Source organism: Oreochromis aureus, linkage group 3 (assembly GCF_013358895.1).
Source record: "Oreochromis aureus strain Israel breed Guangdong linkage group 3, ZZ_aureus, whole genome shotgun sequence".
Lineage (NCBI taxonomy): Eukaryota > Metazoa > Chordata > Actinopteri > Cichliformes > Cichlidae > Oreochromis > Oreochromis aureus.
The window spans coordinates 126753481-126778209 of record NC_052944.1 but is presented as its reverse complement, the minus strand read 5'-3'; the positions used below and the strand labels follow the sequence as shown (position 1 = coordinate 126778209).

The 24729-nt window shown below is 40.2% G+C and overlaps 1 protein-coding gene and 2 long non-coding RNA genes across 3 annotated transcripts in view; 2 read left to right on the top strand and 1 right to left on the bottom strand.

Moving 5' to 3' along the window:
* Positions 1 to 24729, bottom strand: part of LOC120435271 (NACHT, LRR and PYD domains-containing protein 12-like) — a 237957-nt gene that overhangs the window by 72502 nt on the left and 140726 nt on the right. The gene's annotated exons all lie outside the window — the stretch shown is intronic.
* LOC120432713 lies at positions 15914 to 16397 on the top strand. The gene is made up of 3 exons (XR_005611628.1): positions 15914 to 15939; positions 16070 to 16278; positions 16359 to 16397. It is a non-coding gene; the product is annotated as an uncharacterized LOC120432713 (long non-coding RNA).
* LOC120438052 lies at positions 18761 to 19364 on the top strand. The gene is made up of 3 exons (XR_005611622.1): positions 18761 to 18861; positions 19028 to 19151; positions 19266 to 19364. It is a non-coding gene; the product is annotated as an uncharacterized LOC120438052 (long non-coding RNA).

The window sequence follows — 24729 nt, the reverse complement described above, 5'->3', positions numbered from 1 at the left end:
GGCAGCTGTAGCTTTTCAACTCATAGCCCAACACACACCCAAAAACAGCCAAGAGAGTACAGACTTTACACCCGTGGGTCCACCTCCCTGCAGCGGCACTGCAGACCACGCCCGACACACACATCAAACACATAAAATAAATATATATGCACTTTTGCATTCACTTTTTGTTTTTTGTTATTTTTACACAGTGTTCTGAATGATGAACAATGGTCTACAGCCAATCTTGTGTATTATTATACAAACTTTGGTTGTAAGATTCGGATAAGCATTTAATAAAAGCTAAATATTTTATATGAGAGTAAGAAAGAAAAGTATATCTTTATGTCCACCTTTCTCTGTTAATGCCCTACCTGGCCCCTGGCAAAAGCTTTGCTAGATCCGCCCCTGCACAGTTACCAGCGGTCAGCTACACAAAAAAAGGAGCTTGGTGTTTACAGGAGTGCAGAATTATTAGGCAAATGAGTATTTTGTCCACATCATCCTCTTCATGCATGTTGTCTTACTCCAAGCTGTATAGGCTCGAAAGCCTACTACCAATTAAGCATATTAGGTGATGTGCATCTCTGTAATGAGAAGGGTGTGGTCTAATGACATCAACACCCTATATCAGGTGTGCATAATTATTAGGCAACTTCCTTTCCTTTGGCAAAATGGGTCAAAAGAAGGACTTGACAGGCTCAGAAAAGTCAAAAATAGTGAGATATCTTGCAGAGGGATGCAGCAGTCTTAAAATTGCAAAGCTTCTGAAGCGTGATCATCGAACAATCAAGCGTTTCATTCAAAATAGTCAACAGGGTCGCAAGAAGCGTGTGGAAAAACCAAGGCGCAAAATAACTGCCCATGAACTGAGAAAAGTCAAGCGTGCAGCTGCCAAGATGCCACTTGCCACCAGTTTGGCCATATTTCAGAGCTGCAACATCACTGGAGTGCCCAAAAGCACAAGGTGTGCAATACTCAGAGACATGGCCAAGGTAAGAAAGGCTGAAAGACCACCACCACTGAACAAGACACACAAGCTGAAACGTCAAGACTGGGCCAAGAAATATCTCAAGACTGATTTTTCTAAGGTTTTATGGACTGATGAAATGAGAGTGAGTCTTGATGGGCCAGATGGATGGGCCCGTGGCTGGATTGGTAAAGGGCAGAGAGCTCCAGTCCCACTCAGATGCCAGCAAGGTGGAGGTGGAGTACTGGTTTGGGCTGGTATCATCAAAGATGAGCTTGTGGGGCCTTTTTCGGGTTGAGGATGGAGTCAAGCTCAACTCACAGTGCTACTGCCAGTTTCTGGAAGACACCTTCTTCAAGCAGTGGTACAGGAAGAAGTCTGCATCCTTCAAGAAAACATGATTTTCATGCAGGACAATGCTCCATCACACGCGTCCAAGTACTCCACAGCGTGGCTGGCAAGAAAGGGTATAAAAGAAGAAAAACTAATGACATGGCCTCCTTGTTCACCTGATCTGAACCCATTGAGAACCTGTGGTCCATCATCAAATGTGAGATTTACAAGGAGGGAAAACAATACACCTCTCTGAACAGTGTCTGGGAGGCTGTGGTTGCTGCTGCACGCAATGTTGATGGTGAACAGATCAAAACACTGACAGAATCCATGGATGGCAGGCTTTTGAGTGTCCTTGCAAAGAAAGGTGGCTATATTGGTCGCTGATTTGCTTTGGTTTTGTTTTTGAATGTCAGAAATGTATATTTGTGAATGTGGAGATGTTATATTGGTTTCACTGGTAAAAATAAATAATTGAAATGGGTATATATTTGTTTTTTGTTAAGTTGCCTAATAATTATGCACAGTAATAGTCACCTGCACACACAGATATCCCCCTAAATAGCTAAAACTACTTCCAAAAACTTTCAGCTTTGATATTAATGAGTTTTTGGGTTCATTTAGAACATGGTTGTTGTTCAATAATAAAATTATTCCTCAAAAATACAACTTGCCTAATAATTCTGCACTCCCTGTATTTGTCTGTCAAAAATAGTTCATAACTTCCCTTCAACTTATTCATGTCACCTAAAGAGTAAACCTGTTTCTCCATCACCAGTTCAGCTCTGATGATTCAGTAAGGACATCTGCCGTTTTTACAGCTGTAGCTCCAGCAAACATCAGCTGATACCAGAAATTAAAAGCAAATGAATTCTAACAACAGCTGATCAAGCTTAAACGTGCTGCTGTTGTTTTGCGCGATAAACAAACAAGAGAGAAACGCCGATCATTGATCAGTTTCATGACTGAAGTTTCAACAGGCGAGAGAATGACAGGGAGGCTGTCATAAAGTTCAACATGCGCACACAGCTGTATAGAAACTCCGTCGTGCTAGCTAGAACGCAGTACGAGTTATTGTAAGTGATTGAAAAAGTCAGCACAACGAAAATAAACTACACCTAAACTCGGTTTATATGTGACCGAAATAGAGTGCAGTTCATAACTTCTTACCTGAAATTCAGTTCACCTCACGCTCCTGCCTTCGCTTTCCTGATCCATGATTGACCACCGCGTTAGCAATCGCCTGCCCGGCCTCGTATGTCTCGTTGGCGGCATGTCCTTTCTGTCACACACCGTGGATAGCTGCCCTCTGTTGTAGCTCCACCACCAAACAACTCAGTTATTTTTTCCACATCGACCAGCATCATCGGCCCATATAAATGAAAAATAAGTCCAGCTAAGACACAGACCCTTGCCGAGCGATCGGGCGATTAAACAAATTTTAGCCACCTCACTATCAGCCAAGCCTGGGTGGTTTTTCAGGAAGGGTCGCTAGCCGCCGCTTAGCTAGCTAAGCTAGCGGCGCTAGCTAGCTAGCCAGCCGCCGCTATCAGCAACACGTAAGAGAACTGTTGCTAAATAAACTACACCTAAACTCGGTTTATATCTGACCCAAATAGAGTGCAGGTCATAACTTCTTACCTGAAATTCAGTTCACCTCACGCTCCTGCCTTCGCTTTCCCTGATCCACGATTGACCTCCGCGTTAGCAAACACCGATCGCCTGCCTCGTATGTCTCATTCGCGGCATGTCCTTTCTGTCATACACCGTGGATAGCTGCCCACTGTTGTAGCTCCGCGTTATAGCACCACCAAACAACTCAGTTATTTTTTCCACATCCAGCTGTAACTCCGATTCTATGCGAGCATTTGTGAGAGACCGGGAGGTGAAACGACAGAGAGAGTCCCTCGCTATCCATTTGCAGCCAAGTGCGGCAGCTAGCTAGGTAGCCGGCTAGCTGTCAGGCAGGACCAACGTGGTCAGAGCACTGTCGCTAAATATGGGATGTCTTGATAAAACAAGCAGATATTTGAAGTTTACACACCTACATTCTCGCCTGAAAATATCTTAAAAGCTTATTTTGTGACCTAGAAACACGAATAAAAGACATATAAAACGAAGTGGTGGCCGCCATTGTTCACTCTGTAGAGGCGTGCTATGAATTGTGGGATATGGAGTTTTCAACACAAGGATAAATCTTTTCGGCTGTACTACTCCCGGTATACCACTAGAGAGAGCCAAGACACCACAAATGAAGTCTGTTTATTTGGCGCCAAAAGATGAATTGGCCTAAATTTACACTAAAATATTAATATTTAAAAACTATAAAAGTTATAAACACCAAAAGTCATAACATAATAGTCCAGCTCCAGCCGCACAAAATGATCTAACATATGTAACCCTAATGTCAAAACTGTTTGGCAGAGGAGCGCGGGAAAATTTTCACTAAAATATTAATATTTAAAAAACTATAAAATTCATAAACACCAAAAGTCATAGCACACCATTCCAGATCCGGCCGCACAAAATGAGGTAACATATATGAAGCTTGTCTCAAAACTGCGAGGCGAGATTCGCTGCAAAATTTCAGGCGGAAACTGGAGAATAATAATAATAATAATAATAAATCCGACGAATAGTAATATGTGTGCCTCTTGGCATAGGCACACATAATAAAGAATAAAGAGAAACAGGAACTCAATAGTGTGAATGCCTACAGCATTCACACAATAATAATAATAATAATAATAATAATAAAGAATAAAGAGAAACAGGAACTCAATAGTGTGGATGCCTCCAGCATCCACACAATAATAATAAAGAATAAAGAGAAACAGGAACTCAATAGTGTGGATGCCTCCAGCATCCACACAATAAGAATAATAAATCCGAGGAATAGTAATATGTGTGCCTCTTGGCATAGGCACACATAATAATAATAATAATAATAATAAATCCGACGAATAGTAATATGTGTGCCTCTTGGCATAGGCACACATAATAATAATAATAAATCCGAGGAATAGTAATATGTGTGCCTCTTGGCATAGGCACACATAATAATAAATCCGACGAATAGTAATATGTGTGCCTCTTGGCATAGGCACACATAATAAAATAAAACTCAGAAGCGTCTGTGTGTTGTATTCTTCTTCTTCTTCTTATTATTATTATTATTATGATTATTATCATTATTGTGATTATGCTTCATTTTCATGTACTGGGGTATCAATGACCCCATGCTGCCGCAGCAGCTTCTGTGCGTGGTCCCTAAGTGCTACGCTTTTCTTTCGATCCCCTGATTTAACCCATTAGAATCGCTCTGGGGCACTCTTCAACCCCAAATGATCGTTCTGGTTTTTTTTTTTACATTTTCATTCAGCTGTCTCTACTGAGGGTGGGGTACTCTGGGACCCCGGGGTCTCAGGGGCTGCCCCAAGGGGAGCAGAAGGGTTAGAATCGCTCTGGGGCACTGTTCGACCCCAAATGATCGTTCTGTTTTTTTTTTTTTACATTTTCATTCACCTGTCTCTACTGAGGGTGGGGTACTCTGGGACCCCGGGGTCTGGGGCTGCCCGAAGGGAGCAGAAGGGTTAGAATCGCTCTGGGGCACTGTTCGACCCCAAATGATCGTTCTGTTTTTTTTTTTTACATTTTCATTCACCTGTCTCTACTGAGGGTGGGGTACTCTGGGACCCCCGGGGTCTGGGGCTGCCCCGAAGGGGAGCACAAGGGTTAAACGTGCTTCGGAGTTTTGTTTTTGAGTTTGTACGTGCTTTGCAATTTGTACGTGCTTCAGAATTTGTACGTGCTTCGGAATTTGTACGTGTTTTGGAGTTTGTACGTGCTTTGCGGTTTGTATGTGCTTCAGAATTTGTACGTGCTTCGGAATTTGTACGTGTTTTGGAGTTTGTACGTGCTTTGCAGTTTGTACGTGCTTCAGAATTTGTACGTCTTCGGAATTTGTACGTGTTTTGGAGTTTGTACGTGCTTCGCAATTTATACGTGCTTCGGAGTTTTGTTTTTGAGTTTGTACGTGCTTTGCAATTTGTACGTGCTTCGGAATTTGTACGTGTTTTGGAGTTTGTACATGCTTTGCAGTTTGTACGTGCTTCAGAATTTGTACGTCTTGAATTTGTACGTGTTTTGGAGTTTGTACGTGTTTTGGAGTTTGTAACGTGCTTCAGAATTTGTAACGTGTTTTGGAGTTTGTACGTGCTTTGCAGTTTGTACGTGCTTTGCAGTTTGTAACGTGCTTCATAATTTGTACATGCTCGAAGTTGTACGTGTTTTGGAGTTTGTAACGCTTTTTGGAATTTGTATGTGTTTTGGAGTTTGTAACGTGCTTCAGAATTTGTAACGCCTCTTGAATTTGTACGTGTTTTGGAGTTTGTAACGTGCTTTGCAATTTGTATGTGCTTCAGAATTTGTAACGCTGCTTGAATTTATAACGCGCTCGGAGTTTTGTTTTGAGTTTGTAACGTGCTTTGCAATTTGTACGTGCTTCAGAATTTGTAACGTGCTCCGGAGTTTTGTACGTTTTTGAGTTTGTACGTGCTTTGCAATTTGTAACGTGCTTCAGAATTTATATGTGCTTCGGAGTTTGTACGTGTTTTGGAGTTTGTACATGCTTTGCAGTTTGTACGTGCTTCAGAATTTGTACGTGCTTTGGAATTTGTACGTGTTTTGGAGTTTGTACGTGCTTCAGAATTTGTAACGTGTTTTGGAGTTTGTAACGTGCTTTGCAGTTTGTATGTGCTTCAGAATTTGTAACGTGCTTTGGAATTTGTACGTGTTTTGGAGTTTGTACGTGCTTTGCAGTTTGTAACGCCTTCAGAATTTGTAACGTGCTTGAATTTGTACGTGCTTTGGAATTTGCGTGTGTTTTTGAGTTTGTACGTGCTTTGGAGTTTGTACGTGCTTCAGAATTTGTACGTGCTTCGGAGTTTGTACATGTTTTTGAGTTTGTACGTGCTTCTCCAAACTCCAAAGCACGTACAAACTCAAAAACACATCCAAACTGCAAAGTACGTGCTTTAGAATTTGTACGTGCTTTGCAGTTTGTACGTGCTTCATAATTTGCACATGCTTCGGAATTTGTACGTGTTTTGGAGTTTGTACGTGCTTTGGAATTTGTATGTGTTTTGGAGTTTGTACGTGTTTTGGAGTTTGTACGTGCTTCGGAATTTATACGTGCTTCGGAGTTTTGTTTTTGAGTTTGTACGTGCTTTGCAGTTTGTACGTGCTTCATAATTTGTACATGCTTCGGAATTTGTACGTGTTTTGGAGTTTGTACGTGCTTTGGAATTTGTACGTGTTTTGGAGTTTGTACGTGCTTTGCAGTTTGTACGTGCTTCATAATTTGTACATGCTTCGGAATTTGTACGTGTTTTGGAGTTTGTACGTGCTTTGGAATTTGTACGTGTTTTGGAGTTTGTACGTGCTTTGCAATTTGTACGTGCTTCAGAATTTGTACGTGCTTCAGAATTTGTACGTGCTTCGGAATTTGTACGTGTTTTGGAGTTTGTACGTGCTTTGCGGTTTGTATGTGCTTCAGAATTTGTACGTGCTTCGGAATTTGTACGTGTTTTGGAGTTTGTACGTGCTTTGGAGTTTTCATGTGCTTTGTCTCTAGGGGCCACTGTAGCAGATGTCCTTTTGCCATTAATTATGCCAGAATTTTAGTTTTCATTGTCAATACTTGTGTTTTATACTAGGAGAGACTGTAGCTAAAAAGTATATACATATTTTTTATTTGCAGTAACTGACCATATTTACTACTAAGATATACTGTTTTATTAAGCAGCTTGAGCTTCTTAATTTTTTTTTTTTTTTACCGTAGTTTTCACAATAATTCTAACAATGTTTTGACTTTTTGGTACAGTTAAAAGTACGGTATGTTTTTTGGTGATTAATATACAGTTGTAGATTGTAAATTCAAATGATTATAGCAGAAAAGACTGTTATTCATACAGAATTATTACGTAAATTATAGGGTGATTAATTGTAAATAATGTTAGAAATTTTTCTTGTTGTTTTCAAAGACAATGGGCCATATTACTGTACATTAATGTACTTTAAACATTTTAGCAGTGCAAAAATTAAAGCAATTTACCATTTTTCAATTTACAGTGATTCAACATAAATATTACAATTATCTACTTTTTTGGATTTAATGGTCATTTACCGTTGCCATTTCGCAGTTATTTACTGTAATTTTTATGTACATTTCTTACGGTGTTCCTGATGTTGCATTCATTTGGTATAGCTTGGTCTATCACGACAGCCTTCTTGCTCTGCTTATTGGCGATGGCTAACTGGTGTAAAGTGCACTTACCAGCAGAAATCTGCACATCTGTCACAAAGCGCTCCTTGCGAGGAAATTTGTGTTGTTTGGCAGCCAGATCTGCAATGGCCCTCATGATTTCATCCCAGAGAGTGGCCACCTTGTCTGGGTGCTCTAGACCCCAAACAGCATCTGACGGTACGGTGAGGACGATGTTTTCAAACTCCAACTCTGCCCAGGGCCCAGGAGCCGTGCGCAGCAATGACCACTCAGCTGCAGTTGTTACACCTAAAAAGAATAAAGAGAGGAGTGGATCTATTAAAATGCTTTGAATCATTGCATATTAAAAACATAAATAAAATGTTCTATTCAAAGTACAAACTTGTGTCACAGTTCCAAGAAAAATCCAGCTTGTTCTTAAACAAAACTGTGGAACCAATCTGCCTTTAGAGATTAGACAGGCCTCTTCTCTGCCTGTTTTTCAATCACTTCTGAAAACCCTTTGACACCCTGTGAGATGTTTTTTTTTTTTAGTTGATTGTAGTGATTAGCGAGATGATGATATTGATCTTAGTGAGATGTGGGCCCTGGCCCTGCTCATATATATATACATATATAACTTTTCAACAGAAAATACCTGCTGACGTCTCAGCTTGCACAGCTTAAGTCATTGTTAAGGGTAGAGGGACACACCTGTATGATGACCACAACTACAGTTTTTATGAGGTTGACCATAAGCACAGTTTTCATTGACTGCGATAGCCAACTGTGTTAACATTTTGGGAGTAATGTAAAGGCTGGATGCACAGATGAATTGACAGGTGAGAAGCTTTACGAGAGCTCTGTCTGAGATAAGAAGCGAGAGAGATTGCTTTACTCTGGTTACATTTAGTATTTTTTTTTAAATTTTTTGCAAGAACTTCTAGAAGAGGATGGAGGCTGTAGTAGGAGCACGAGGAGTTTATCCGAGTGGGCAGACAGTCTTACAGTGAATGCAAAGTGTGAAGGTGGAGCTGAAAGGGTGGTGCGTCAGCAATTTGTGTCCTGCAGGTGATTTTGTCACTATTGAATTCATTTAAAAGTTTTATTTAGAGATTATTTAAAGCTTATTTACACAGACTCAGTAACTGTTCTCATTTCTTTCACTGTTTCTCTGAGCTGTTCAGCTCAGCACTCGGGTTCTTCCGTAGTGTCCACATTAAATTCAGGAGGACACTCTTCAACTCCGTAAGTCACGTCCACGTGAAGGCGGCCGTCTTCATCAGTAGACATAATCATTGTGGGACGGTTCAGTCTCTCCCATAGCTTCTTCTTTATGAGGTGTCCCAGCTCCAAACTGTATGGACGGAGCTGTCCGTTCTCGTCTCTGTGAGGAACAGAAGAAACAGAAAGTTTTAAGCCATTTCTTTTGTCGGGCACGGTGGGGGTTGGGGGTGGGGGGCAAAAGAGGTTTGATCCACACTGACCTCAGCATATCATCGACCACTTCATGGTACACCTGCTGGTACTCTTCTACTGAGCGGTTGTGGATCTTTAGAGGGCTGTCTGGCCGAGGTGCAACAGTAGAAGGTTGGAGGTTGGGGGCTGTATTTGAGACCGGAGGCAGCTCAGCATCAGGGATGGTGGCTGATGGTCTTGTGAGCATGTCGTCTGCATCCGAGGTGGAGGCCTGAGGGGTGGAAGACATATATCTATCATCTATTTGTTATTAATTTAGCACCACAGCAGAAAGTCTAGAAGAGACAGACAACCTTGGTTTTTCTCCTTTTCTGGGGAAGAATGTCTGCACTTGGAGAGCGCTGGCGTTTCACTTGAGTGTGCTGTAAGTGGAAAAAGGCAGTAAGACACAAGAAAATCCTTAAAAACATCCTACAAGAGACAAATCTCCATCAGAAACATTGACCACTCTCACAGGAGATGACCCTCAAAAATTGCCCAGATCTTAAGATGTAAGAAGAGATTTAAAACATGAGTAGCAACAGAGCACAACCGTAAATAAACATTTGATGGAAAGTAAACAAGTGTTGTAAATGAATCCAACAAGCAGAGCAGTATTATTTCTAATATATTCACATATTTTATCGTTTAACATATGAGAATCAGATGTGTAACCTGCTCATCCTTGAAGCACTGACACGGCCTACAAGGTTGCCGAGGTCTTGTGAGAGCTCATTTGTTTTACCCATCACGAGATGTTTCTTGTGTGACACATTGGTAATGAGACACCTTTTCAGAGGCCATCAGTTGGGACTGAAGCAACTGATATTAATTTGCACTAAGTGTCAGAACTGCTTTAAAAATACTGATAGATATTCTTCTTTCCATGCCCTTTTGCACTTCCCTTTCTTCATGCGTTTTCCTCTGTGTCATTTCTCATTTTACACATAATTTATGGACATGTTCGTCTTGATTTCTTAGTATTTTTGGATTTGATGAGTTATTAATGATTTCTGGTTAGAGCTTCATGTCAGTAACACCTTTAGAAATACATTAACTTAGAAAATTGGTGACATGTTTAATACTTATTTTAGCTACTGTGTGTATGTGAGAGAAAAAGACTCTTCACCACCACCTGGTGGTTGCAGGAAATTCTGAGCAATGATTTTGTGGAGAAGTAAAATAGAATCAAAGGCTTTACACTGCTGCGTCTCCATTTCAGACGCATTAGTTACATTTGTAAGTGTGAAAATTTGACGATATACTATAAAAAGTTCAAATGGTTTCTTTTGGTGAATTATTTGGAAAACGGATAAAACATTTGAGGTACTGCAGACATCAAATAAGGATAGACTGGAATGAATAAGTTTCATGATTTGGATAATGCAAAAAATGATATTCAGGGATTTATTTACATTTTGTATTTTGCATCTTTTTCCTGATTTTAACTCTCTTTTCCTGATTTTAACTCTCTTTTACAAAATTGTTTTGGCTTTATGATTGAATTAAGATTTTGTTTTGCTTCAGCTTGTCTGTAAATCCACTTCAAAGACACTGTTTTTAAATCATGATTATAACTTTGTCTTGTGTCACACAGTTTTATACCTTCGCGAATAAAATTTTTCAGATTCCTGTGAGATCAGTAAAGGTAAGTAGTTTTACTGGAGCATGTGCAAACATAAACTGAATAATAGTGTATAAAACAAAACAGAGTTTGTGCCACCTTTATTCTTCAGCGGAGCCTGAACTCCCTTAGAAGCTTTCTTGTAATTTCTTTCTTTATTTAAAATTCAGGAATAGTTCTCCATACTGGCTTGACTAACCAACAAGCAAATAGCATTCCTGGGAAAGTGGTCGGGTACTAGGATTTATTTCTACAAGCATTCTGGAAAACTATTGCTTAAAGCCACTTTGAAAAATTGGAGAAAAGTCCATCTTCTTTAAAGCCAATTTTTCAATTAGTCATTTTTTTAACCAATAAATTGGCACTTTTGAAGTTCCTCCATGGGTTTAGCGGTTAACACATATTCTTAGCGAGAAAGTGGTTGCTTGTTTAATTCCAGACAGACATAAATTCTGCATTCGGGTTTCATCAGGAAGGACATTTGCAGAATAAGCCCTTAAGGAAAGGGAGCAGCTGGAATAAGATTTTAGTTAGAACTCTTTTGTTTTTGGATTGTGTGTTTCTTTGACTTTCTGTCTTAGTTTTTGCTATTTTCCATAGATTTTATTAATGACAGGTAGTATTTTGTTACTTCCCTGACGTTAGTCTAACTTTTAAAAAAAAAAAAAAATGTGATAGTCTTCAGAAGTTTCAACACTTTCTTGTCTTGACTTTGATTTGTAATCTTTGTCACTTTTCAGTCATTTTGATCATTTTAATGAATTATGGGATAGTATTACTACCTTTCATTTAATTGATTGTAGAATATTCTAGTGGTTCAATATTCCAGCTTCTGTCTTCCATACGGAAGGCAGTATAGTATAAAAATTCCCTGTTTATCCAGCCTCATAAATCCTACCCTTGATATTTTGTTGCTTTTTTTAATTTTAAAACCTGAGCTTTTAAAACCTACTGAGAATATTTTGGCCAGTTATTGAATTTAACCAAAATTCTGATACCAAGTAAAATAAAAAAAAAATAAGAATAATCAAGATATATTTTCCAACCATAAAATGGAAGAAATCGTGCTACTCTTTGAACTAGATAAATACAAGTTTTTATTTATTTATAGACTGTGACTCAGAGGATTGTGCAGGGACTGTCTACAAAGTGCACGGTTGAAAAGAGAAAGAAAGATATCTTAATCTAACTAATGCAATAGGTGTTTTTAAAATAACTTCCTGCGCTTCTGTAGGTTATATCACAAACTTTAGTTCAGGTGTTTTGTAAAAAGACCTGAGATTGCATCCTTAGCCGTGTCATAATCACTTTCTGTATTCATTCTCTTAGTTTGCCTTTGTATGACATTAATGTGTAAATGTATCAGTACCAGTAAACTAAAATCTATCATTTGTCTGTATATAGGTACAAATACGGGATTCTGCGGTCTGCTAACTGCCCAGAAGGACCCAGGTAAAAAAAAAAAAAAAACATCCGCTCCTGCATCTCTGATGGCATGAAGGTGGATTCAGATTTGGTGCATCAGAAAACGAAAAATTAGAAAAGTAGGAAAAAAGTGGAAGAAGTATTGATTTAGATCCTACCCTTTCAGTAATTCATTCATAATGTACCATCTGTAAGTTTGGATGTTTTGATTCTATATCTCTGTCAGTTCCTCTGAAGAGCTTTGAGGTGGAGCTGGAGGTGAGGGACCATGTGGCTACAGTGGTCTCCACTCTGAACTACGAGAACAAGGAGGACAAACCATTAGAGGCTGTTTTTGTCTTCCCTCTGCCTGGAGATGCTGCTGTCTGTCATTTCAGTGCTCAGGTTGGACAGACACAGATTGTAGCTGAGCTGAAGGAGAAACAGGAGGTGAGCTGGACAGTAAATATAACCTGATTATAAGTGAGCTTCAAAATAAACACAGTGAACGTCACTGACATGTGTCAGCTGTGCTTCAGGCTCGTCAGGAGTATGATGATGCTCTGAGCTCCGGTCAGCAGGCCTTCCTATTGGAGGAGAGTGATGAGAGTCCAGATGTTATATTCTCTCTGCATGTGGGCAGTCTGCCCCCAGGAGAGAGCGCCTCCATCAGGTTGGAGTACGTCACTGAGCTGGCTGTGCAGGCTGATGATGGTCTGAGGTTCTGTCTGCCTGCTGTGCTCAACCCTCCAACTTCAGAATACTTGGACCAGAAACGCTTCAACTATATCAGTGAAAGTCTTGAACCACCTTCCAACCTCCACACCTCTGGCAGAACACAAAATGTAAAAAAAAAAAAAGTGTCTTCCAATTTTGCCAGTTACTGTAAGGCGTGAACACAGAACCAGATATGCAACTGTTGCCACATACAGGAAAACGCATACAGTGAGAAAGATCTGGAAGATAATTAGGTCAAGTTTCAACTTGATTTTCTGGAAGAAAAGGGATTCACTTCTCATCACATTGTGATTGTCAAATATAATATGCTGTGAAAAAGAAATGTTTCAGTCCAGTGAAAAGCTTTAGTGCATCCTCAGAGAAATTACAAAAAGCCCGAATGCTGTATCTCAGACTCTACAGGCCTCAGCTAGCATATCAAATGTTAGATTTCAAGGTATTGGAATAAGACTGAACAAGTGTGGCTTTTTGTTAGGATGCCTGGGTCGTTGACCCAGGGTTTTGAGTTTATTATATTATTTATCATTTCTAGTCTGTGGTTTCTTTGTTAGAGTTCTGTGTTATGGTTTATGTCTCTGTGTTCTCTTGTTACTCTGTTTCCCCTGTCAGCTGTATCCCTTTGTCAAATTCGCGTCTCTGTGTTATGTTTCCTGTTTTACTTTGAAAGTCCTGTCTCATGTAAATATACTCTGATGCATATAAAACTGTAGTTTGAAGTCTGGGCGATGAGATCTGATACTGTCGGCGTACAGTGTTCAGCTCCCACGCTGCGTGTTTCATTAAAATCTTCGTTGACTCCACCTGACTGGGTCAGTGTGTTATTCCGATCCCACACATCTCTCTCTCCTCAAAATGAACCTTAACAAGTTTCTCTTATTTTGCCAAAAGTTCATAAAGAGGTTTATATACTTAACACTTATTAATTCTCGCTGACATAAAATTTTCCCTAAAAGATTTTTTGTTTTTTTCTGAAGAAGGAATAGGCAAGAACTGGTTTGGTTTTCCTCATCATACCGATATGGTTCATTATTCCATCCGTAGGTCATAAAAGTCAAATTATTCTTGTTTTCTGTCACTTTTTTCATTGTTTAGAATTAAAACAGCTGTAAAGTAGTTTTGTTTTGATGCTTATTTTCCTAATTTTATCTGTACCATCATGTGGACCAGAGACTCTTTACAGACCAAATGATTTGAGTGTATCATGCCTCATTAATTACAGCATTTCGAACCTGATGTTGTGTGCAGGTAGTGAAGGTGCAGGTGTCCAGGTGACTTCTGTTCCAGCCTCTCTGGTGCCCTACAGTCTGTCTTTTTCTGCCCGAGTCTCCTCTCCTCGTCCAGTCTCTAAAGTAGAGTCCAACTGTTCCCTGGACCCTCTGCAGTACCTCAACACTGATCAAACCCAGGCCACGGTAGGTAGAGTGCTGATGTGTCTGCTGTGTGTGGTTGTTACTTATTACTGAGGAATAAATATGAATGTGTTTGTGGTGTGCAGGTCAAGCTGGCTGCAGGACACAAGTTTGACAGAGATGTTGAACTGCTGATTTATTACAAAGACGCCCACCAGCCCACTGCTGTGGTGGAGGCAGGACAGGCCTCTGCTGAGCCGGGTGAGTGAAAATATGTGAAGTCATTAGTTTGCAAATAAAAATTATTGATCCCTGTTCTTTAACCTAAAATTTAATTGTGTTGGAGCTATTATAAAATGTAAACTTGGCATTTTTCTGTTCTTTTCATGTGTTTCAGGCTCTCTGATGGGTGATCCAGTGGTGATGGTGAGTCTGTACCCTGAGTTCCCCCAGTCTGTGATGTCTTCAATGGCTTCATGTGGAGAGTTTGTGTTCTTAGTGGATCGATCGGGAAGTATGGACTGTCCTACGAATGACACTGAGCAGCAGGAAACTCGGATCAGCAGTGCCAGGGTATTTATGATGTGGTGTTATAGTTATGAAATATTTCCTCAAATCTTTCCTCAAATTGTTCCTCTCACACAGTGGCCTCACCATCTTTCTCTCTTTCCTTCAGGATACTCTGCTGCTCCTGTTGAATAGCTTACCAATGGGCTGCTATTTCAACATTTACAGTTTTGGGTCTAGTTATGAACAAATCTTCCCGTGAGTTGTATTCATATGATCAGTGATATTACTGTAAATGTCTGATAAGATATCTTCCCTGCTGTTAGACAACATGTTGCCTTTGGATGATTCTGCAAAACTCCAGCTTATGTTTGATCTCACTTGTGTGTTTCTCATGGCAGTAAGAGTGTAGAGTATGGTGAGAAGACCATGGAGGAGGCTCTGAAGAAAGTTGAGCAGATGGAGGCTGATCATGGAGGAACAGAGATCCTGGAGCCCCTCAAACATATTTACAGCCAACCCTGCATTCAAAATCAGCCTAGACAGGTAACACACACACACACACACACACACACACAGACCGCCTTAATGATGTCATCCTTAGTCCTTCCTTTTTTCTCATTCATTACTCCAACATGTAAGTTGACCATGAACCAAGCCCTGTATCAGTCTCATATAATCTGCTAATACACACGAGTTGATCTGTTGAGTGACTCCTACTGTTCCTCTCACTCTTGCTTAAAGCTTCTTCTTTTCTTTTTTTTTACTGGTTAAAACACAGCTCTTCTCTCATCAACGGGATGGCCAAGGAAGGAGGAGGTCACGCTCAGTTCATCACAGGGACTGACAGGATGCAACCAAAAGTAAGACAATAAGTCATAAGAATTACAGAAAAAATGATTTGTGTTTTTGAAAAAAAATGGATAGAATATATGATTTCAGTTTTTGTACTCATCAGGTGATGCAGTCGCTGCATTTTTCTCTGCAACCAGCAGTGGAAGATGTTTCTGTTACATGGGATTTACCAAAGGGATCCACTATCACTGTCCTCTCTCCACCAATCACATCATTTTTCCAGGGTCAAAGGTCACTAATTTATGCCCAGCTCACTGGACAGGTAGGAGCAGCATCTTCTCACAGTGTAGATCTCTGTGTTTATGCTTGTCATGTTTAGAAAAGAAGAAAATGGTTTGACACTGTAATTCTGTGTCAGAGCTCAGAGGCAGCAGAGGGCTGTGTGACGCTGAAGTACAGCCTGGCAGGTCATCGCTCTGAGAATCAGCTGTACTTCAGTCTCTGCAGAGGACTCTGGGTAAATGAGCTGTTAATCCACTGGTACAATTACATATATACTTTACAAAAGTTTACTTTGTATGTCTGTATGATCTAAAACATGGTAATTGTGACCATGTCACCATACCAATATTTTCTCTTGTCTGTAGCTTAATAGTCCACAGGTTAGCTGCTCGGACTCTTATTTGCTTGCTAGAGATGGAAGCAGAAAACAATGAGGAAAAAGAAGAAGTAAAAAAGAAGGTGGTGCAGCTGAGTGTCCAATCGGGAGTGAGCAGTTCTTTCACTGCTTTCATTGTTGTCAATACAGACAACAACAAGGAGATTCAAGGACCTCTTCTGCACCGAGATATTCCAAGTAACAAGAATAATTAGCAATCCTATCTACTTCATATTGTTCTTGGGGCATTCTTATCTTATCTTATCTTATCTTATCAGTGGCTGGTCTAATGAGATGTGCTGCTACCCCTTGCTGTTATAGTTCCTCTTTTTCGTCCGGTGAGTTACAAGGTTTGTTACCTTTGCAAACACAGTGTGAGTACTTCTACAAACACAGGTGTGTGTGTGTGTGTGTGTGTGTGCGTGTGTGTGTGTGTGCGTGTGTGAGAAAAAGAATAATTAGTTATAAGGACAAATTAATTAGAGACCACTTCAATGGACTTTTTAAATACCTTTTGTATACAATAATACAAAAAAAGTGAGAGACGTCCGACAATCATATGACCCCCTATGAGGAAGCGTTTTGGTGACTGTGGGAAGGAAAAACTCCTTTTTAATAGGAAGAAATTTCCAGCAGAACCAAGCTCAGGGAAAAACATCCATCTGCTGCGAGGGGTTGGGATGAGGGTAGGAAGACAGGACCAAGATATGCCGTGGAAGAGAGCCAGAGATTCAATTAAATTCAAATCAATTTTATTTATATAGCGCCAAATCACAACAGCAGTCGCCTCAAGGTGCTTGAAGAATAATTAAACGCAGAGAGGTGTATAAACACATAGGACGTGAAAAAGGTGGCTGAAGAAGTATCATGGGAATCCCTCAGCAGTCTAGACCTATTGCAGCATACTTAAAGAGGTTGCTGCTGTCTCGAAGCCTACAGCAGTGAATACGAGTTGTGTTACCATTACAAACTCAGTAAAAGTACACATGCTCAGACACAAAATATACAAAAATTCACCTCTTGCCCCTGCGAATCAGTCTGTCCTTCAAGCTCGTCCTCTACCAGAGGCCTGGGAGCTTGAAAGTAACGATATTTTTTTTGGACTATAAGGCGAACCGGATTATAAGACGCATTAAGTAATTCTGTGTTTATATTATACTAACATAGCTGTGTCACTAGTGATCACTTAGCACATCATTATATACCAGCTAGTCCAACTTCAGTAACCCTTCAAACGTCACTGCTGTTTAGTTTTCTGTCTTCATTTATGTTGGAAGTGACAGCAGAGCTGTACGTTTGAATGTTTCAGAAATCTGTCAGAAAATGGTATATCATCTTTAGGTGGAGCTAACTTCTTGCTAACTGATAACTCAGTTAAATTTCATAAATTCTGTTTTCATGGATGCCTGGTTGTTAAACTTAATTGTTACATCTGGTAAAGCAGCAACGCTGATCATTTTATTACAGATGAAAGCCTTCAGACAGTTTTTAGCTCTCAGTGATCCCGCAGTGTTTGACTTTTGGACCTGAAGCTGACGAAGTTTTGGACCCAGATTACTCCACGAGGCTCCTGCCTACGGTAGCCGTAATACTCCGACAATCCATCAAGCCGTGCAGCTTCGTCGCTCACCAAAGTTGTAGTAAAACATGTTTTGACAGATTTTTGGTTTTTTTGTATATCTTTTGTATACAGTAATACAAAAAGAGAAAATCCAACAATCATATGACCTCCTATGAGCAAGCGCTTTGATGACTGTGGGAAGAAAAACTCCCTTTTAGCAGGAAGAAATCTCCAGCAGAACCAAGCTCAGGGAGGGGCGGGGCCATCTGCTGCGAGGGGTTGGGATGAGGGTAGGAAGAAAGGACAGAGACACACTGTGGAAGAGAGCCGGAGAGGAAGAATAATTCAATGCAGAGAGGTGTATAAACACATAGGGAGTGAAGAAGGTGACTGAAGAAGAAATACTCAATGCATCATAGGAATCTCGCAGCAGTCTAGACATATTGCAGCATAACTAAGGAAGGAATAAGGGTCACCTGATCCAGCCCTAACTATATGCTTTATCAAAAAGGGAAGTTTTAAACATAGTCTTAAAAGTACAGAGGGTGTCTGTCACCCAAATCCAAACTGGGAGCTGGTTCCACAGGAGTTAAACACAAGTACAGCTCAGTCAGAGAGCGGCTGACACGATGCTATAAAGTCTTTAAGATAAGGTGGAGCTCGATTATTCAACACCTTGTATGTGAGGAGCAGGATTTTAAATTAGATTCTGGATGAATCTTCTAGGAATGCAATCTAAATAATTCAGTAGTACAGTATCAACTTACAGTAATAACATTTGGCATCACATGGCAGCTTCGAGTAAAGAAATCATCATCAAATATTCATAAAATTATGAAATATATCTGGTTGTAAAAGCTGCTCTTTTGTTAAGTGTTACTCTTTTAATTGCAACACACGGATACTAACCAAGTCATTAGAACTATTTTCTTAGTAACTCATTAATAGCTTAATATTTTGTTCATTTAAGACGATTTTATTAAATAAATTAAACTCATAGCAGGAGAGTTGTCAGCATAAAAAATGTTATGATTTTACTTTGATTTTCAAATTTCCTCTTCACAACTGCTGAATGAAGAATTTCCACATGCTAAGAAGCCACCCAGAGACCCTTTGCTGCAGTTAGTCTTCCTCCAGAAGGCGTCTGGCTGCTTGATGCAGCTCTGGCTGCTGCACTGGGAAAGACCAACGAGGAGGTGGAAAAGTCAAAGCCTGAAAAGGTGGGTAAGAATAATGAGACACAGTAATAGTGGGTGTTTGTAACGTATTCATTAAAATGGTTTCAAAAGTGAATTTTCAAAATGACACACTCATGTTAACGAACATCTGCATGCTGCCTCACTTAATTTAATATTTAACTACATGACTGCTGATTCTATACACTAGGCCAGCAGTGAAGTGTGGGCCACCATTCTGGCTCTGATCTGGCTTCATGGTTTCAAGATGGATGCAAAGGACGAGTGGGAGCTTCTGGCTGCAAAGGCCGTATCATGGCTCAGTGCGCAAAAAGGTAGCAAACACAAAAATAAGCATTCAGTTTGTGATGGTTATACTGAGTTGCTACAGTCGGTCAGTTATTAAGATGCTAATTGGTTATTTTGTTTTGTGTTTCCTTTTTTTCCAGCACCATCTGTGACCGAGTGTGTGGAAGCCAGAAATATATTGTTGGGTTGCAGTGTGCAAAAAAACTGCCCTTGGCCTCTGAGGTTTTTATTAAGCTAATAACGTCTTTTTATTCATGCACAGAAGCAGATTTACTTCATCCTTCATCCACATTAATCTTTGCATCATCCAACTTTATTATCTAATGTGCCTTATTTTATGCTGCATGTGTCCAAAGTCAGCTTTGTAGGAGGACCAGAGATTATTGCTTTTGTATTCTCATTTTAATGTTGCTGTTTGCTTGAAAGCATCAAATATTAAACAAATAAAAACACATGAGTTTGGACCCATCATTCCTTCTAATGAGTCACCATGAAAAAAATAATTTAATTTTAAAATATTTAAAAAGACCAACTCACCTGGCCAGTTTTGTCTTTCAACACATTTTATTCAAACTTGGTTGAGGAAAATATGCAGCTTGAATTCAAAGTCATAGTAAAGCAAAGTTTCCCCTATTCCAATGCAAATCTTTCATTCTTTAATTTATGTCATGCAAGTAAACAGCTGGACATAATGTCCACTAACAAGTGAGACCTCATCATCAGCCATGTCTCAGAGCGAGTGAAATCAAGGCCAGCAGAGGGAATGCAGAGCTAGATTTGTTCTGCAGTCATGAGCCATCCATCACATGCTCTTAATACAACCACAAACAAACTATAATTTGTTCACCTGAGTAATGGCTGCTACAACAAAGCTATTTTTAAACCTCCATGTTTGACATTTTGAAACCAGAAACCTTTGCCCAGAAGGTAGAAACTGAAACTCACTATGCAACAGTTGTGAGCCATCAAGACAAATTAAACCAGCAAACTGCTGTAACTGTCTGGTGTACAGGGATGCTCGGCTCAGCTGTGGATCAGCCTGCTCGACCACTTAATAATTTAATCGAGTGAGTTTCTGTTTTTTACAGATAAGTATCCAAACAATGACCCTAAATAAAGATCAAAAGGATTCAATGAAAGCACAATAAAAAAAACTCATCACGGTTGTATCAATGTGGAAATGAGATCAGAACATGATTTCTTAACGGAGGGCTGCAGGCCTGGTATGGGACAAAAAAAATCAGCCCTGATATTTTAGGTCCAGGCGGTACCATGTTCAGTCCAACATGAAAAAACAAAAACAGATGTAACACTTGTAATGTGATCATCAAAGAATATGATTTTTAGCAGTGATACCTGTTCAGTGATACCATAGCAGTGATACCTGTTCTTACACAGGTACGCCTATTCTTTCTTATGGGACTTTACTGTCCCAATCACACAAGAAGATCTTGGTTTAAAGTACATTTTTTGCCATCCCGTAATCTCAAGAATGTTTATGTTAGATTCTGTTTTTAATCAGGTTGTGATCTTAGAGTCAATCTCATAGCACTTGGCCTGTGCTTCAAGGATTCTTATAGTTAGTATGACTCCGGGGTTTTGACTCATTTAAGTTGGTGTTTTGCAGGGAGGAGAGATGAGAGGCAGAGATGAGAGGCATGTAAGACTGCAAGTTTGCTTCTTGGTCCCAACTCTGGATAGTCATGTTTTTAATATGTGCTTAATAAATTTGGCCAGATTTCTAGAAATGAGAGCTGCTCCATCTAAGGAATCTTGTCTCTCCTAACAAGACCGGGTTTCCTCTGGAAAGTTTCCCAATTATCTATGAAGCCCACATCGTTTTTTGGACACCACTCAGCCAGCAAGGAGAACATGCGGCTAAACATGTCACTCCTGGTCTGACTGGGGAGGTGACCAGTGAAAACTACAGACTCCAATATTGTTTCCAAAGTTCCACACCGATTCAATAATCATTTCGATGACCTCCAATCGATGTAACCGGGTGTCATTACTGCCGATGTGAATTATAATTTTACTGAATTTACGTTTACCCTGAGCCAGCAGTTTTAAATTTCCCTCAATGTCACCTGCTCTGGCCCCTGGAGGACAATTGGCCATGGTTGCTGGTGTCTCTAACTTCACATGTCTCAGAACAGAATCACCAATTACCAGAGTTTGATCTGGGGAAAAGCAGTTAGACACATTTGATAGGAAAATATATTTAGATTTTTAAAGAAGTATAAAAGTTAAGTTCACTTAGTTAGATTATACAATTTAAATAAATAAATGTGGTGAATAATTGTTTAAATTATGTATCTTCAGTTGCTGCAACTCTGTTATTAGTACATTCAAATGATGATGCATTACTACCACCTACTGGTAGAATATGGCGATGAAGCTCATCAGCTATTATTTGAAATAAAAACTCACAAAGTGTTGATTTTAACAGAAAAAGTATCACTGCTTAACCTTGAATGTTTTTAGGTTTTTATTTCCCATCTCTGCTGATATCAGATATCTGATGTCCACAAAATAATAATATAAAAACATCTGACATCAAGTCAGTATCTGATTGGTGCTCTTATAAAACCTTTCACTAAATATTAAAAAGCCAAAAGAAGTCATTGATTTCAGGTGACAGAGAGGGGCGCTCAGGCCACTGGAATCTGGAGGTGAGGAGGATGAGGGGGTGCTAGCTTTATATTTCTGGGAGTCACCATCAATAAGGTCGTTAAATGGACAACGAACGGCGCTCCTCGTATAAAACAGGCACAACAGAGACTTTATTTCTTCAGAATACTGAAGAAGGCCCACCTATCTGCAAATCTATTAGAGCATTTCTACTCTCAATATAAAGCATCCTGTTGCACTGTATAACTGTCTGGTTTGGGAACAGCTCAGCAGTAGACAGAGAAACTCTCCAGTTTCTCCCCCTCTGCTAAACGGCACAGGTTACTGAATTCACCCACTGCCAGATGAAAGAACAGCTTCTATCCAACAGCTATCACTCAACTGAACCTTTTATCCCACACAGGATAAACCTTCTGTCATGTCAGGTTCCGTGAAGCACCAGGAGTACAAACACTTCCCTTGACATATGGTATTTATCATAACCGAGGCTCAAATTGGACCCAGAAAGCAGACCCAGAAAAGCAATAAGAATATTAAAATGTTTATTTTCAACACACAAGAAAAGATTAAACAGGACAGAGGACTAAAAGAGACTGGCTTAAACTGAAAAACATGGAAAGTGGAATGGATCTCAGCAGCAGGCAACTTTGACCGTACAGCAACAGGACTGATGATGTTTTCAATCTAAGGACCTGAGAATCAGGGAGCCGGTTTCTTAGACATGCACTTCAAAGCAACGTCCCTAGAGGACAGCCAGAACCTCTGACCTACTGTGAAACAGAGCCGAGGACCCCCTTTTGTCAGCAAGGCGGTGGTTGTGTTGAGCAATGTGAAGGAGGGCTGATTTCGTCTGCCTCCAAACCCTGCAGCAGTGATTGAGGTGCACAGGAGGTACAGCGATCCCCCTCTAGAGTCAATTTGAGGTGTGGTGCTTGCATTTAGAAGGTTTTGCTGTGAATAGACAACATGGGGTCAAAAGAGCTCTCCATGCAGGTGAAACAAGCCATGCTTAAGAAGCCAAAACAGAAAAAACCCAAAAGAGAAACGGCTACAATATTAGGAGTGGCAATTTCTACACTTTGGTATTCCTGAGAGGCAGTGTGGGCATGGCTGCCAGTGGCCCAGAGACTTAGTGTTTATTGATGATGATGTGACACAGGACAGGACAGAAGCAGCTAAATTAATTCTGAGGTGTTCAGAGACATACTATCTGCTCAAATCTAGCTAAATGCAGTCAAATTGATTGGGTGGGGTTTCATAATTTAGAGGGGCAATGTTGCGACTTTCATCCATAAATAAAGCCGCGACTGGCTGAGTTGGTTGTGTCCCTGTGACGCGCCTCCAATAATCCATAATGAGTCGTACTTGTACTTTGCGCATTTATTTTAAGAACAAAACAAAAACAGACATTAGCGCTTTCAATCAATTTACTAATAGCGCATGGATTAACTGGTGTGCCAAAAAATGACGGTCAACAGAAAAGTTTGCCCACAAACCACTCACCCAACACACCTGCTGCGAACACCGAGATCAGGTAAATAGACTGTGACCACACCCCCATGCAATCACCTGAGATGCAGGTAAAGCTGTACACCTGTGCCACCATAACAAATAAACAAAACATAAACATTGACTTTGGCTCTTACAGGCAATGACCCAAAACATATAGGCAAAGCAACCTGGCAGTTTATTAAAGCAATGAAGTGGAATATTCTTGAATTACCAAGTCAGTCACCTGATCTTAACCTGATTGAGCATGCGTTTCACCTGCTGAAGACTAAACTGTAGACAGAAATGCCCTCAAACAAACAGCAACTGAAAGCCACTGCAGTAAAGGCCTGGCAAAGCATTAAAAAAAGGAGGAAACTCAGCATCTAGTGAAATCTATGAGTTCAAGACTTCAGGCTGTTGTTGCCAGCAATGGTATTTCAATGAAGAAAAGAACATTGTTTTATTAATTTTGTCCAAATACTTTTGAGCCCCTGAAATGATGTGTTTGTGTTAAAAAGTTAATGTTAAAATAAATATAAATAAATAAATAAATAATAATTAATAAATAAAAATAAATAATTAAATAGTTAAAAAGTCCTTGGTTCCTCATATATTTATGTAATCTTTTAGTTCACTAAACTAAAATAAAGCTGAGAGTCTGCACTCCAACTGCATCTGAGATGTTTCATTTAAAATTCATTGTGGTACATACAGAACAAAATTAGAAAAACAATTGTCTCTGTCCAAATATTTGTGTACCTAACTTTAACTCTCTCTCCTCCTCCACTACAGGCCTATCTCCCTTTGAAGGATTTCTAGGGTAAAATGGTATATGGCCTGTACTTGTATAGCACTTTACTTAGTCCCTAAGGACCCCAAAGCGCTTTACACTACATTCAGTCATTCACACACTGGTGATGGCAGCTACATTGTAGCCACAGCTGCCCTGGGACACACTGACAGAGGCGAGACTGCCAGACACTGTCGCCACCGCGCCCCCTGACCACCACCAGTAGGTGAAGTGTCTTACCCAAGGACACAATGACCGAGACTGTCGGAGCCGGGGCTCGAACCGGCAGCCTTCCGATTACAAGACAAACTGCCAACTGTTGAGCCAGCCGCCAACCACCACTCTTCCAATCCATCTAAGCCAACCTCACCATGCCATCCATTCAGCATCACGTAAAACGGAGCTGGCGGATTAGGTCCTCTGTCCTGGACTACGAGCCTGGGAAAAAAGGTATGGCTCTCAGCTAAGGACATACCCTTAAAAATCTTTGGCATGCACCATGCCTCATTGGACCTCATAAAATCGACTACAACATCTGCCCTTCTCTTGTGAAAACTCAAGCTACCTTCATTCCTTCACATCCACCCGATGTTTCATGTTTCCAATACAACAAACCCACTCCTTCCAGCCCATTGCCCTTCCTGCCTCTCTGCTCATCTTAAAACCCTGCAAAAGGTCACAAACAATCAGCC